Genomic DNA, 13,024 nt, shown 5'->3' with positions numbered 1-13,024 from the left:
GATCCCGGGGTTCCAGGATCGAGTCCCACATTGGGCTCCCGGCTCCATGGAGAGTCTGCTTCTCCCTCTGACCTTCTCCTTGCTCATGCTCTCTCTCACTGTCTCTCTCTCAAATAAATAAATAAAATCTTTAAAAAAAATAAAAAATAAAAAAAATAAAGCTTGCTCTTTCCATGCACATTAAGACCGTGACAACTGTGAACAACAAAGAATTTAATTAAAACTTGCAAACAAAAGTTTTCTTAGACCAATGGTATTTAAACTCAAGTGTGAAAGAAGGTAAAAAGAGTGAAGTTGGGGGGAGTGAAATGTAAAAAAAAAGCAATTTAAAAATTAGATATTGGGCTTCATTGTAAAATTCCATATGAAGCTTTAAAATAGAATCACTTCCCTAGACTCTTCATTTTAGGTACCAAAAGCCTTGGGCAGAGGGACAATGCATTTCAACTTAGTGTGACCTGCTACAGTATCAGGACAACTCACCTGAAAGGGAAGAATTCAGATGTAATGTTAAGCATCTCTTGGTCTTCAGATATTATTTTTAAAATTTTAGACACAGGATGACAATTGCAGGTTATCAACCACTAGCCAAGAGCTCAGCATCAGTCTCCATCTCTTAAGTCTTGTCTGCTTAACCATATCTACCATGATTTCAGTCAAAGAATCTCTTAGCTTCATCGGTTTACAAAATGGCAACACATACATTGTGTATATGGAAGGATGGCCATCACTGAGAGGCCCCCAATACTCCTCATGGGCTCTCATTTGAGAATAGGAAGAATATAAAGCATGTCTAAGAATGATATGCTTGTGCTTTCCCCAACAATGAGTGGCAGAATCTTTCCTAACATTTTTGCTGAAGCAGTTATTAAATTTTTCTTGTCATCTAAAACTAAAATTCTAGATGGACAGTTGAGAGTCAGACAGCCAACATCATAGTTCCTTAACATTTGACATCATGGCTGATACCCAGTGGATGACCATGAAGCATTTATCAAATGAATTTGTCTAGAAATAATAGTGCAAGATCCAAGACCCATCTTTTGATGGTTCCTGTTGACAGATTTTGTTACTTTCTCTCTCCTACTTCTTTTTAAAGGGTAGAAAACAAATTCCAAATTCTGCAACAGAAGTTGTTTAAGCAGCCCGGAGATGTGAAAATTGGGATTAGAGCTTCCAGGAGGGAGCAAAAATAAACTCCTTGCCTGTGAACCTGTGAGTCTCCCACAATGAAATCCAGCTCATCACCAAAAATGCTCCACAGGATACCACATGAGCAAGTGAAAATTAGAACCACACAAAAATGTTTGCTTGAAAAGTGAAACCAGTCAACTTTGGGCTTTCTGCCAAATTAAATCTCTGCCAGAAATTCTTCCGTTATTACATATCTTCAGAAAGCAATTAGAAAAATATTATAGCTAAAAAAATTCCAGATACATTCATGTCTCCATTACAGTTTGGTCCAGAAGAAAATACTAGCCTCCCTAGTCCAGTGGGCCAAGCACAGGAGTATAGGCAGAACATGCAAACATTGACATACACACATTTTTCCTTGGAGGACCACCTAATCACAAGTAGTATCCTGTTTGTTTTGTGAGAGCTAGGAGGAGAACCTCAGAAAGTTTTCAGGGTGTCCCAGTGCACTTCCGAGTTGGAAGCTTGCCAAGGAAAGCAGATGTGAAAGAAAGCCCTAGGTCTCATTCACCAGCAGTGCAGGGCCTGAGGAAAATGTCATAAACCTCACCAAGCCTGACACTTGCCATTACAGAAAGTATCTCAGAAGGAAGAATTAAAAATGCTGATGCTTTGCAGCACTCTTTGCATTGTTCTTTATAAAAAATCTCAAACCTGAGTATGGAGTTGGTGAGTAGCTTAGACCAGATACAAATAACACTCATCTATCATGACCAGTCTCCTGAAAAATTCCCTGACACCCAACCATGTATAATCTCCTGGGTTCCATCCCTAGTCTTCTGTTTTTGTCTTATCACACACACGCCATCAGCTCTCGGCTTCATCTATATTATACTCAGTGTCTATCTCTAGTGACTATTTAAGCCCTAATTGTATACTGCCAAACATTTAAAAATCCACATAGACTTTTTTTTTTTTTAAAGTATTACCCACGAACTTGTTTCCATTCTCAAATTTTCCAGTTGTATATTAGAATAGACAACATCTAGGATGGTCAGGAATTATGTTGAATGTGATAAGGAGTGTATATAACATATATTATATATATATATATATATATATATATATATATATATGTATGTATATATATATAATTTTATAGAGAGGCAGACTTTGAATGGAAGCAAAAATCATACATTAGGGGAAAATGTTGAATTGGTTTTTGTTGAGGTAAATTTAGCTCAAGAACATAGGGACAGGGGCACCTGGGTGGCTCAGTGGGTTAAAGCCTCTGCCTTCGGCTCAGGTCATGATCCCAGGGTCCTGGGATCGAGCCCCACATCGGGCTCTCTGCTCAGCGGGGAGCCTGCTTCCTCCTCTCTCTCTGCCTGCCTCTCTACCTACTTGTGGTCTCTGTCAATCAAATAAGTAAATAAAATCTTAAAAAAAAAAAAAAAAGAACATAGGGACAAATGAAACGGGGGGGCGTCAATGGAAGCTGTACTGTTGCAGCTGACAGTGGGGTCCTGGCTGAGTGGGCATTAGGTCTAGTATGGTTTCCTTAAACTATTATACCCATCCCTGAAGCCTGGATACAGGATCCCTTAACTTCAGGCCTCCAATACTCCTGAATTGTTCTTGGTCTTAGTTTGAAATGCATACCTGGGTCTATCACAGGCTCTAATACTATTTTATTTCTAGTCCTCCTTATTTCTGACCTTGGCATTTATTTTCCTGTTTATAGTTTATCTGTATCCCCCAAATATGATGCATTGCACCTTTCATTGGCTCATGATCTTTTGCTTTTATTTTTTTTAAGATTTGTTTATTTATTTGAGAGAGACGGTGTGTGCACGCGTGAAAGGGGCAGAAGGAGAGAGGCTTACTTTGCTGAGTGGGGAGCCTGATGGTGAGGGCTCCATTGCACGACCCTGAGATCATGACCTGAGCTGAAATCAAGAGTTGGGTGCTTAACCGACTGAGCCACCCAGGAGTCCCAATTTTTGGCTTTCTTTTCAGTTATTGGATTCTTCTTTGCCTTTGCTGATCAGATTCCCTTGAATAAACAGTCTGGTCCCTCCAGCCCCATCTTTCTGTGCCTCCCTCCTGAATGAGTGTTCTTCCATCTTCACTCACAGACACTGCAAGGGGACCCAAGATGCAGAGCAATGAGGCAAATAAAAGCAGAGAAGCTGATGGGCGGAATGTGTTTAGGAGGGGACGGTTACGCGGAGGGCCAAGATCAGGTTTAGTAGAAAATAAAGAAAACTGTGGTCTCTATGTCAAGAGTCCAAGAACTAAGTCAAAGTAATGACAAGGTCCAACAAGTGGCTGGGAGCAGCTCCATCAGAAAGAAAACAGAGTCATTAGGTTTGAGGGTAGTTGAAGACTTTGATTCCTTGAAGTAATGTGATGTTGACATCGAGAATAACAGGAAGGTTATTAGTTTCAAGTGTTGAAATTATTATAATAGAGAGCACTTAATAGCTTTCTACAACTCTAGAGAGGACAGAATATTAATTTGAGCTGAAAAGTGCATCTCTGCAAGGTAAGGATGCCTTTAACAATAGAACATCTTATTAAATCAGGAAGCTGATTTTCTCTCTTCAACAGTTTTTAGTGTGGTGGTTTTTTTTGAATGGTCAGTGTCTAGGAAAACTTGGTACTTTATTTTCTTATCTTGTTCTCTGAGAAAGAGATAATGATTATTATGTTGTAAGGCCTCATGTATTAATAATAATAATGGCAGTAATAGCAAAAGCTTATATGACACTATGTACCAGGTACTATTGTTTAAGTCATTTTACAACTATGAATTTACTTAATCCTCCAAACATTATGAAATAGATATTAACAGTATCTCCATTATCGGATGAGGAAATAGACACAGAGGTATTAAATAATTTGCCTGAAGTCATTCACTTGGTAAGTGTAGGAGCCAAATTCAAACCCAGGCAGTTTGGTTCCAAAGTCTATGTTCAACTAATTAGGGTTCACCTGACAGTATTTTCTGATTTCCCAATAAAGTGTTATCTGTTGTTCATTTGGAACCTCTTCTGGTCCTAAGAGATGGTGTTTTGTGATTCTGATAAACTGAGGACTCTGCATATACATTAAGGATAATTTCAGTTTCAAGGTTAAGGAATATATTTCAGAGGTCTTTAATAGAAATGAGATAAAAAAGAAGGAAGAGGAAAGACAAGATGGGAGAACATGTTACATCATTTAAGAAATCTTTCTGATTTCAAGAACTATTCAGATGATTAAAGTGTAAAGATGATATGTAAAGATGATATCGATAATGAAATTTTATACATCAGCTCCAGGAAATTTTAAAATAAGTCTATCCAAGGGAGAATAATCCCAAAGAAAAAGTTTATGTTTATTATTATTATTGCTGTTGTTGTTATGAAAATGTCATGTGGCACTTTCTCAATACAAATGTTTACAAAATTTTGTGTCACGTTCTCCATACAATGTTCTGCAAAGAATAAAAAGAAATGTCATTCTGGATTATATTGTGGTTATTGGCTTTGGTCTGAAGACTACTCTTCTTTAACTAAACATGCAAATGCACTTCAAGAACGTAAAAGAAATGGAAAACAATACAGAGGCATCAGTAACACCATTCTTTACAGAAAAGAATATACACATACATATATATGTGTATGTATCTGCATAGATATATGAGCATAATGAAACATGATGGGAAGAAATGGTAATAACATAATGTAATGACATAGTCAAGAAGCTGGGACCAGTGGGTTGAAGTGGTGAGGTAAGTGAAAAGAGGTGAGCATTGAAGTGTGCGGTATTTTACAGCTTCTATTTAAAGGGTGGAGTATTAGAAACTATAAATAGTAGTTTTGAGTCGATAACTGTAATAGTTAGACTAGATCTTTTCAGGAAAAAAAAGAGATTGTAGCTTAAATGCAAACACATGCCTTTCTTTTCAATTTTGCTTCTCTGATATTTTACAGCATGAAAGGTGGGGCTGTTGTCCGGCTCTGGACGACACATGGGTGATGAATCCTAAAATTATTCCCATTCCAGGATAAGTCAGGACCTGAAGCAGACATGCACTAATACAGTTACGTTCCTAAGAATACGTGGTTTTGCATCTTCTGGGACTCAGGGAGCTAGCATAGTTTCTACTGAAGAAGTCAGGGCTGTGATAAGGTTCTGCTCCCACTCTGAGCATCCCGGGATGGGCCCGAGGACAGAAGGAACTCAGCAAGCTGCTGCTTGCCGTCCATTGCTCTTCCACTGGCATCCCTAGCTCTAGCCCCTGTGTTCCAAAGGAAAACTGCTGCTGGGCGTCACCCCTGTAGGGAAACAGCCGACTTCCATTCTATATAGCACTCAGGAAAATGGCTTGGGATCCAACAGAAGCAGGCCCAGTGAATTTTAAACGGCACTTTTAGCTGGAGTTGACAACCTTTAATAACGTGAACAAACTCACTTTATTCTTGTCTCTTTCCCAGAAATATTCCAATTTAGCAATAAATCCCTTGTGTGGACAGTAAAAAATTCTAACTTATAAAACAGGTACATTAAAAGGTGACCCCTAGTTTTATGAAAAGATTTTTCATTGTTTCCCTGGAGCACTCATTTACTATGTTACCTATGAACCACAAATTATTTGACAGAAAGGCTTACTGGCTAGATAAGGTAAAGCTAAATTATTACAACAGTATTGACTACAAACAAACAAACAAAATTATCATCAAAAACAGAGATAGTGATAAAGCACCCATGAAGTTAAATGCAATTCAATGGGGAAATGTGACTCTACTTATCAAAATTTATATAGTTAAAAAACCCAGTCTCTTTATAATGTAAATTCTACCTATATTTTATTTCAATGCAATTAAGTTCCTATGAGTTAAAAAATTAAAGTAAATGATATTCAGATTCTGTTTATTTATTTATTTGACACAGAGAGAAAGAGCAGAAACAGAGGAGTGGCAGGCAGAGGGAGAGGGAGGACCAGGCTCCCTGAAGGGCAGAGAGCCTGATGTGGGTGGGGCTTGAATCCAGGACCCTGGGATCATGACCTGAGCCAAAGGCAGATGCCCAACTACTGAGCCACCCAGGCACCCCAGTAAATGATATTCAAATATTAGTTTATATTCAGTCCACATTTACTGAACTTTAAATGAAGAACATGTTTGGAAACCATTTATAATGCTGGACTTTGCTTGTAAAATTAATGGTGATATGATTTTTTTTTTTTTTAGGTTTTCAATGGTAGTAACCACCAAGTTAATGCATTTAGAAATACACATGCTGATATATTCAGATTCTTTAGGAAGATGCTATTGGATATTTTACAGAGAAATTTCCCAAAATAAATTTGCGTATTATATTTATTTTAAATCATGTGTATGCCTAGAGCAAGTTGGCAATTACTTACTTTTGAACAGTCAGATATAGCTAAAGTGTTCAGTTCACCAGGCAGCAGGATATATCCTACATACAATTAGAAAAATGGAAAAGACAAATCTACTTGAAGGTCTGCCAGAAAAAGTATTGAAAAAGCATGTGCCAATGAGAAGACAGTGGGGGACGGGGAAAGCTCATCTAACACAGAAGATGAGCAAACTTACATACTTAGTAAAATTTAAAAAAAAATAAAGCAATCATCATATTTTTTCATTTTAACTGAATACGTGGATCAGGTCTCCTTTTCCACTATTTTTCATATATTTTTAAAAGATTTTATTTATTTATTTGACAGAGAGAGATCACAAGTAGGCAGAAAGACAGGCAGAGAGAGAGGAGGAAGCAGGATCCCCACTGAGCAGAGAGCCTGATGCGGGGCTTGATCCTAGGACCCTGGGATCATGACCTGAGCAGAGGCTTTAACCCACTGAACCATCCAGACACCCCACACAATTTTTCATAATTTTGAGAGAACAAGAAATACAAAACAAAAAGTATCAAAAGCCTACTACTGGCAAAAAAAGGACTTTACTAAGGTATACCTAAAAAGGTGTTGTAACTCATGGGAGTAGAATGGGATTGGGTTGATGTCATGGCATAAATCTTTGTAGAATGACATGTAGCATTGAAATAGAAGTCAAGAGAGTTGGCTTCTATTTCTCTGTGCTTAGTAAGAGTTACTAGTTAATGTTCCTTTGCCTCGGTTTTCTTATCTAGAACTTAAAAGCGTTACACCAAATAGTCACTGAGGTTTTCTGGGTTATCTGTGTGATAAATTCCTTTTATTCTTGGCAATATTTTAAGAAGTCCAGCCACTCTACCAAGAATTTGGATTACCTACTGCACTGCTCACTGGTAGATTATTTTTATGCCATCATTTAGGCTCAAAAAAACTCATTAAATATAGCCACACCATCATCTGTTGTATCTAAACTGATACAAATAATTCATTGAATTTGCCGATTTTCAACATTTTTAAGAAAATAAAATCTTTGCTCTTTTTGTCGCCAAACTGTTATTGTCCTTTGTGCTTTGACTGGTTATACTGTACAAATAAAAAATACCCAGGTTAGTTATGATGCTGAAAGAAGGATTCTAATGATTAGGAAAGTAGTATGAAAGTTTTACTCTGGAGTTCCTAGGTAGCATTTCAAAGAAGAGATTTTGCAGACCTATGTGATATATGTGCTCCTGGCACACAGCTCCTACAACTCTTGGAATCTCTTGTTGGGTACCGTCTATGGTATGCTAATGAGATGACTCCTGGTCTCTTGTGGGGGTTAAGGAGGAGTAGAAATGGCTTCAGGATGGGGGCTGATTGCCAGAAAAAACAACCTAGTGATTAAAGAGTTAGAACATTCAACCCCACTTCCCACCTTGGAAAGGGAGAGAAGGGCTACAGATTGAATCTAATAACCAGTAGCCAATGATTTTGTCAATCATCCTATGTAATGAAATCTCGATGGAAACCCTAAACAACAGGGTCTGGGAGGCTTCAAGGTTGGTGAACACATTGATAGGTATGGAGCCCAGAGAGAGTGTGGGGCTCTGTGCCACTCTCCTCCACCCGCTTTGCCCTATGCATCTCTTCTGTTTGGCTGTTCTTGAATTTGTGGCTGAAATGGGGACAATCTGTGGGGTCTGCTCTAACTCTGGGAATGAGTACGAAAATTGAATTAAGTTGTATAACCAAATGGTGTCAGAGAATTGGAGAAATGGTTAGTGCCAGAAAATACCACACATCTGTTGTCAGGAAAAAAAAAAATGCAGCATATCCCACAGTCATATAAAAACCATGCACCTATGTGGAATAAATCCATGCTCTAAAAGAGTTATTCCTGAATCAGAAAAGCTGAAGTTACCCTGCCATTTCACAAGGGATGAGCCTGTAATTTGAATGACCAAGTGTCTCTCTCAGAAGCAAAACTAACAAACAAAAACCAAATTACAGTTTAATTAAATTTTCAAAATATAACTTGAATGCTTTAAAAATAAGAGGTGGGAAACAAATTAAAAAGGACAATGTAATGTCAATTAGGCTCTGTCCCCCACAGACTGTTCAATCAAAAATGTTGGAATTACACTTCCAACCATTTATTGTCTGCCCTGCTCCATAAATTACTGAATCTAGACATAACTTCCATTTGTGAATCAAGTCTTACAAAATGGTCTCTTGGGATCCAGAATTGTGTGTCTGTGTGAGGCAAAGACAGAGAGAAACAGAGAGGAGAGGAAATAGTTTCCAGGACCAAGATTATCATTATTATGACCTCATCATAAGTAATATTTTACCAAGTGAGTAGAAAGAATACTGATGTACATAAGTTGTTCAGTTGTGGAAAATTTGAGAGACAGAACCAGGGAGCTGGCTGACTAGTGATAGCTCTCAATGGTAGATAACTGGAAATGATCTATGAATTCTGTGGGGTTTTTACCCAAAAATAAACCAAAGGGAAGTCAACCAACCCTCTCTTCCTCTGTATTCACAGAAGACTTGAGGCCTGGGCTGACATTTTTACATGAGCATCTTTTGAAGTAAAACCCTCTGTGATCATTAAAGAATGTTACTTTTATTTTTCAGGAGGTGGAAGGAAGCAGTATCTTAAAGATGCCCAACATCGGATGAAAGCAGAAACATTTACTCCAGACTACGTTTTTCCCCAAACACCTGGCATTTTGCCATATTTGCAGACATCCAAAATGATGACTTTAAAAAATGGGACTTGTTGTGCATTTACATGTTAATAGTAAGGAGGTAAAATATTCAAAGATTAGGCAGGGCAGTAGGAAATATTTAAGCATAGAATTCAAAACTCCCTCCTTTCTGATCCAATATTTTGCCACTCAATGGTAATATCTTCAAAATTCAAAACAGGTGCTCTTTCATATTAAAATTCATGGCTCTGAATGTAGCTGAGGTAAATATTTTACTCGTCCTTTGGCACTCTGCACATGAAATTTTAAAATAATTTAAACAACCTACAGCTCATCAGTGACCAAATGGAGCTCTGGTAAAAATAACTATCTTTCAGTTCAGCACCAGCTGGCTATATTTAAACCCTGTATTATGTAATCTTAAAGTGTCCTTGCTTTTAGTTGGTGTCTTAAGATATTCTGTTATATTGCCTGTCCCAAATCACTTCAGCCTCTAACATCTAAACACTTCAGGCACAACAGGATCAAATTAAAGTGTTCACAGGCAATCGAAGACAGAAAAAAATCCATTTGAAACAGTATATAGGCTATGATACCTTTAAAGTAAAATCTCAGTCTTCTCTCTTTAAGTTTGTAGTTACTATAATTAGGGCTGGCAGATCCAACTGGCGGTGGTTTTCTTAATTCTGCAAAACATCTAAGAACCTGATTCTTTAATCCTTACTCCAGTAATACTCCCAAAGGAGATGAGACTGTGGCTAGGGCAAGAAGTACAAAATCAAACTGAGGCTGGAGAAAGAATCATTTTCAATACATTTTTCTGAGCAAGTTGCGACAGTTGAAGATATTTTAAACTCTTCCTTGCCTTCACCAAATTCCAAGTAACACAATTTGTATTTTTTTTACTATATTCATTGTATATTTTATTAATTTATGGTCATAGAAGATACACTAATTTTTTCAGTTTTCTCTTTTAGCTATAAGCTGAAGTATAATTTTCACTCAGAGCTTTCTAGCTTGGAGTCTGGTTCATTATTTTTCAACACTGAACACGAAACATGCTAACTATCTGCAGAGATTAATATACGAAACTTTACATTTCATAATATAAAGTAATACCAAATATTAAAAACAAAATCTGGTTGGATATTTTCTTTTATAACAATTACAATTTGACCTATGGTCTTCACTGATCTCAAGCAATCAGTAAGAACACGTTACACCCAGGAAGCGGATATGTCTCAATGACGATCATCGCACATACCTTCTGTAAAAGTGAGACCTAACTCCGAGTCAGTGAAAATGTCATATATCTTTATAGTTCTTCACTGGTGAACTTCTTGCCTGGTTTCATGTACAGCAAATTTCCCAGTCCCCTGAAAACAATCGGCGTGGAGGCCGGCTCCACTGAAGGGTCTATCAAGCAAGTCGATGGGACGGCTGAATTTATTTTAGCCCTGTGTCTAAAGGGTGCAACTTGGCACCTATTTTTAGGAACTGAGCTCTGTATAGGTGGGGCCTGAGTCAACCACTCTTTTCAGAAGTGTGCCTCTGAGGGCATTCTGCCTCATAGTGTCCTCAGTAATGTATGCATGGCTTTAACACATGTGCAGTCAATCAAACCCCTTCTAAAGCCATAACCATAGAGCCAGGGCTCAACTTCGAAAGGAAGCCTAAACGACAACCAGCACTGATAAGGAAAAGAGGGCTTAAAGGCCTTGAGTTACTCCTATCTCTTTGAAAAACTTCAATCTTTTAAGAGTCAAGAATACAAAGATAAACCACGTAGGAAAAACTTCTAATGTATCCCAGTGGAATTTGGATTCTCAGAAAGAGGAAGCATTATTTTTATTTAGAAAATGTGCTTAGGTATGGAAAATGTTTGCTTTTTGAGGCTTCACATGCAAAGATAACATTATTTTAGTGTTTATAGAAGTAAAGAAAGAGCTCTGGTTAAAAAAGCAAGGAAAGAAGGGGTTAAGAAGGCATTCTAGCTTAAAATTATTTGGCATGAGGAAGAGCAGTCAGGGGAAAGAGTCACCTCACATGCTCCTGGGTCATAATATTTAATGTCCTGTGTTGCCACCCTAGTTACTCAGCATGGCCTGACCTAGAAGAAGGTAGAACTCCCCAAGAATTGTTATTTAGCTCCACAATGCCAAGACCTAATACATCCTAAGTAAATAAAAAACAACCAGCTTTCCCTATCTTTTCTCTCTTGTATTATTTTTTTTTAAATATTTTATTTATTTATTTGACTGAGAGAGATCACAAGTAGGCAGAGAGGCAGACAGAGAGAGAGAGAGGAGAAAGCAGGCTCCCTGCCAAGCAGAGAGCCTGATGCAGGACTCGATCCCAGGACCCTGAGATCATGACCTGAGCCGAAGGCAGAGGCTTATTAACCCACTGAGCCACCCAGGAGCCCCTGTATTATTTTCTTTATGCAGTGTTAGGTGTGTATGCTTATGGCCTCATAGCAAACCCAAATAAGGAACAAGGAAATTGCCCTTTGATTTAAGAAAAGACTTGACATATGTATATACTCTCTTTTGTACAAAATGTTTACAAGCGAGCTCTCTCCCATGTCACTTACTAAGAAAGACCAGTAAAATTCCATTTTTCCATACACAATATTGAATTCTTTTAAAAGTAGGTCAAGGAGTGATATCCTAGCTGAACAACTCCAAGAAAAACCTTCTAAAATGGTGTTCCTGTACACTCGATGAGATCTTTCAGGGCCAGGAGCCAGTATAGTCTAATTATTTTAGACTGTGCTGTCCAGTGTGGTAGCCACTTGTGGCCATTTAAATTTTGATTACAGTTAAGTAAAGTTAAAAATTCAGTTCTTCATTGTGGCATTTGCTACATTTTAAGTACTCAATTGCCACTTGTGGCTAGTGGCAATGCCTTAGTGCCTATATAGCACATTTCAGAAGATTCTAGAGACAATGCTGATTGAGAGCACAGGATTTCAACACAGCTTTGATACGAACTAACCTCTTGGATTGGCAAGTTTCCTATGTTCTCTAAGCTTCACTTCACTCATCTGCGATTAAACACAACTAAATTTAACTACTTTAAATGGTTGCTGTAATATATAGGGACGCCTGGGTGGCTCATTCAGCTAAGCATCTGCCTTGGCTCAGGTCATGATCCGGGGGTCCTGGGATCCAGCCCTGCATCGGGTCAGGCTCCCTTCTCAGTGGGGAGACTGGTTCCCCGTCTGCTCTTCTTTGCCATTAGTGCTCTATCTCAAATAAAAAAAATAAATAAACTGTAAATAGAATAAAATAAGATATGTAAAATACTCAGTTCAGTCTAAATCTAGGACAAAATGTTTATTTTAAAATGATTATTGTTATGTTATCTTGCTATATATTTAAAATGGCGCTAGATCTAAAATCACAGTAATTCGATTGAAATTATGAAGATCAATCCTATAATGTGTATGCAGTCAACTTTACTCTTATATTTGCATACAGATGCTAATGATGTTTATAGTGGTTTTATTCTTTCTACATATTGTCAATTACTCAAAGATATGACTGATAGCTCCTTCATTTTCTCTTCTTACTTAAAACTACCTGCTTTCTCATTCCACTGTGTGTTAGATTTCTTCAACTGGTTCTTTAATTTCACTTAAGATAACCATTCTTCAAACCTCCTGTTTTTACCCTTTCAGGAAGGAAATATATTCGATTTAAATACATATACATAAATAAAATTTTATTTTCATATTTTTTCTCATTATAAATTTTCCAATGTTTATAATCATCCAAAAATTCAATGA

The 13,024-nt window shown here is 37.6% G+C and overlaps 1 protein-coding gene across 1 annotated transcript in view; it reads right to left on the bottom strand.

The window, feature by feature from the left end:
* Positions 1–10,687, bottom strand: part of XIRP2 (xin actin binding repeat containing 2) — a 73,904-nt gene extending 63,217 nt beyond the window's left edge. The window contains exon 1 of the mRNA XM_047722021.1: positions 10,499–10,687. The gene's annotated coding sequence lies outside the window, so the exon portion shown is untranslated. The remainder of the gene's footprint in view (positions 1–10,498) is intronic.
* Positions 10,688–13,024: the final 2,337 nt, after the last annotated feature.

Source organism: Lutra lutra, chromosome 3 (genome assembly GCF_902655055.1).
Source record: "Lutra lutra chromosome 3, mLutLut1.2, whole genome shotgun sequence".
NCBI lineage: Eukaryota > Metazoa > Chordata > Mammalia > Carnivora > Mustelidae > Lutra > Lutra lutra.
This window is presented reverse-complemented; position numbering and strand designations above follow the sequence as displayed.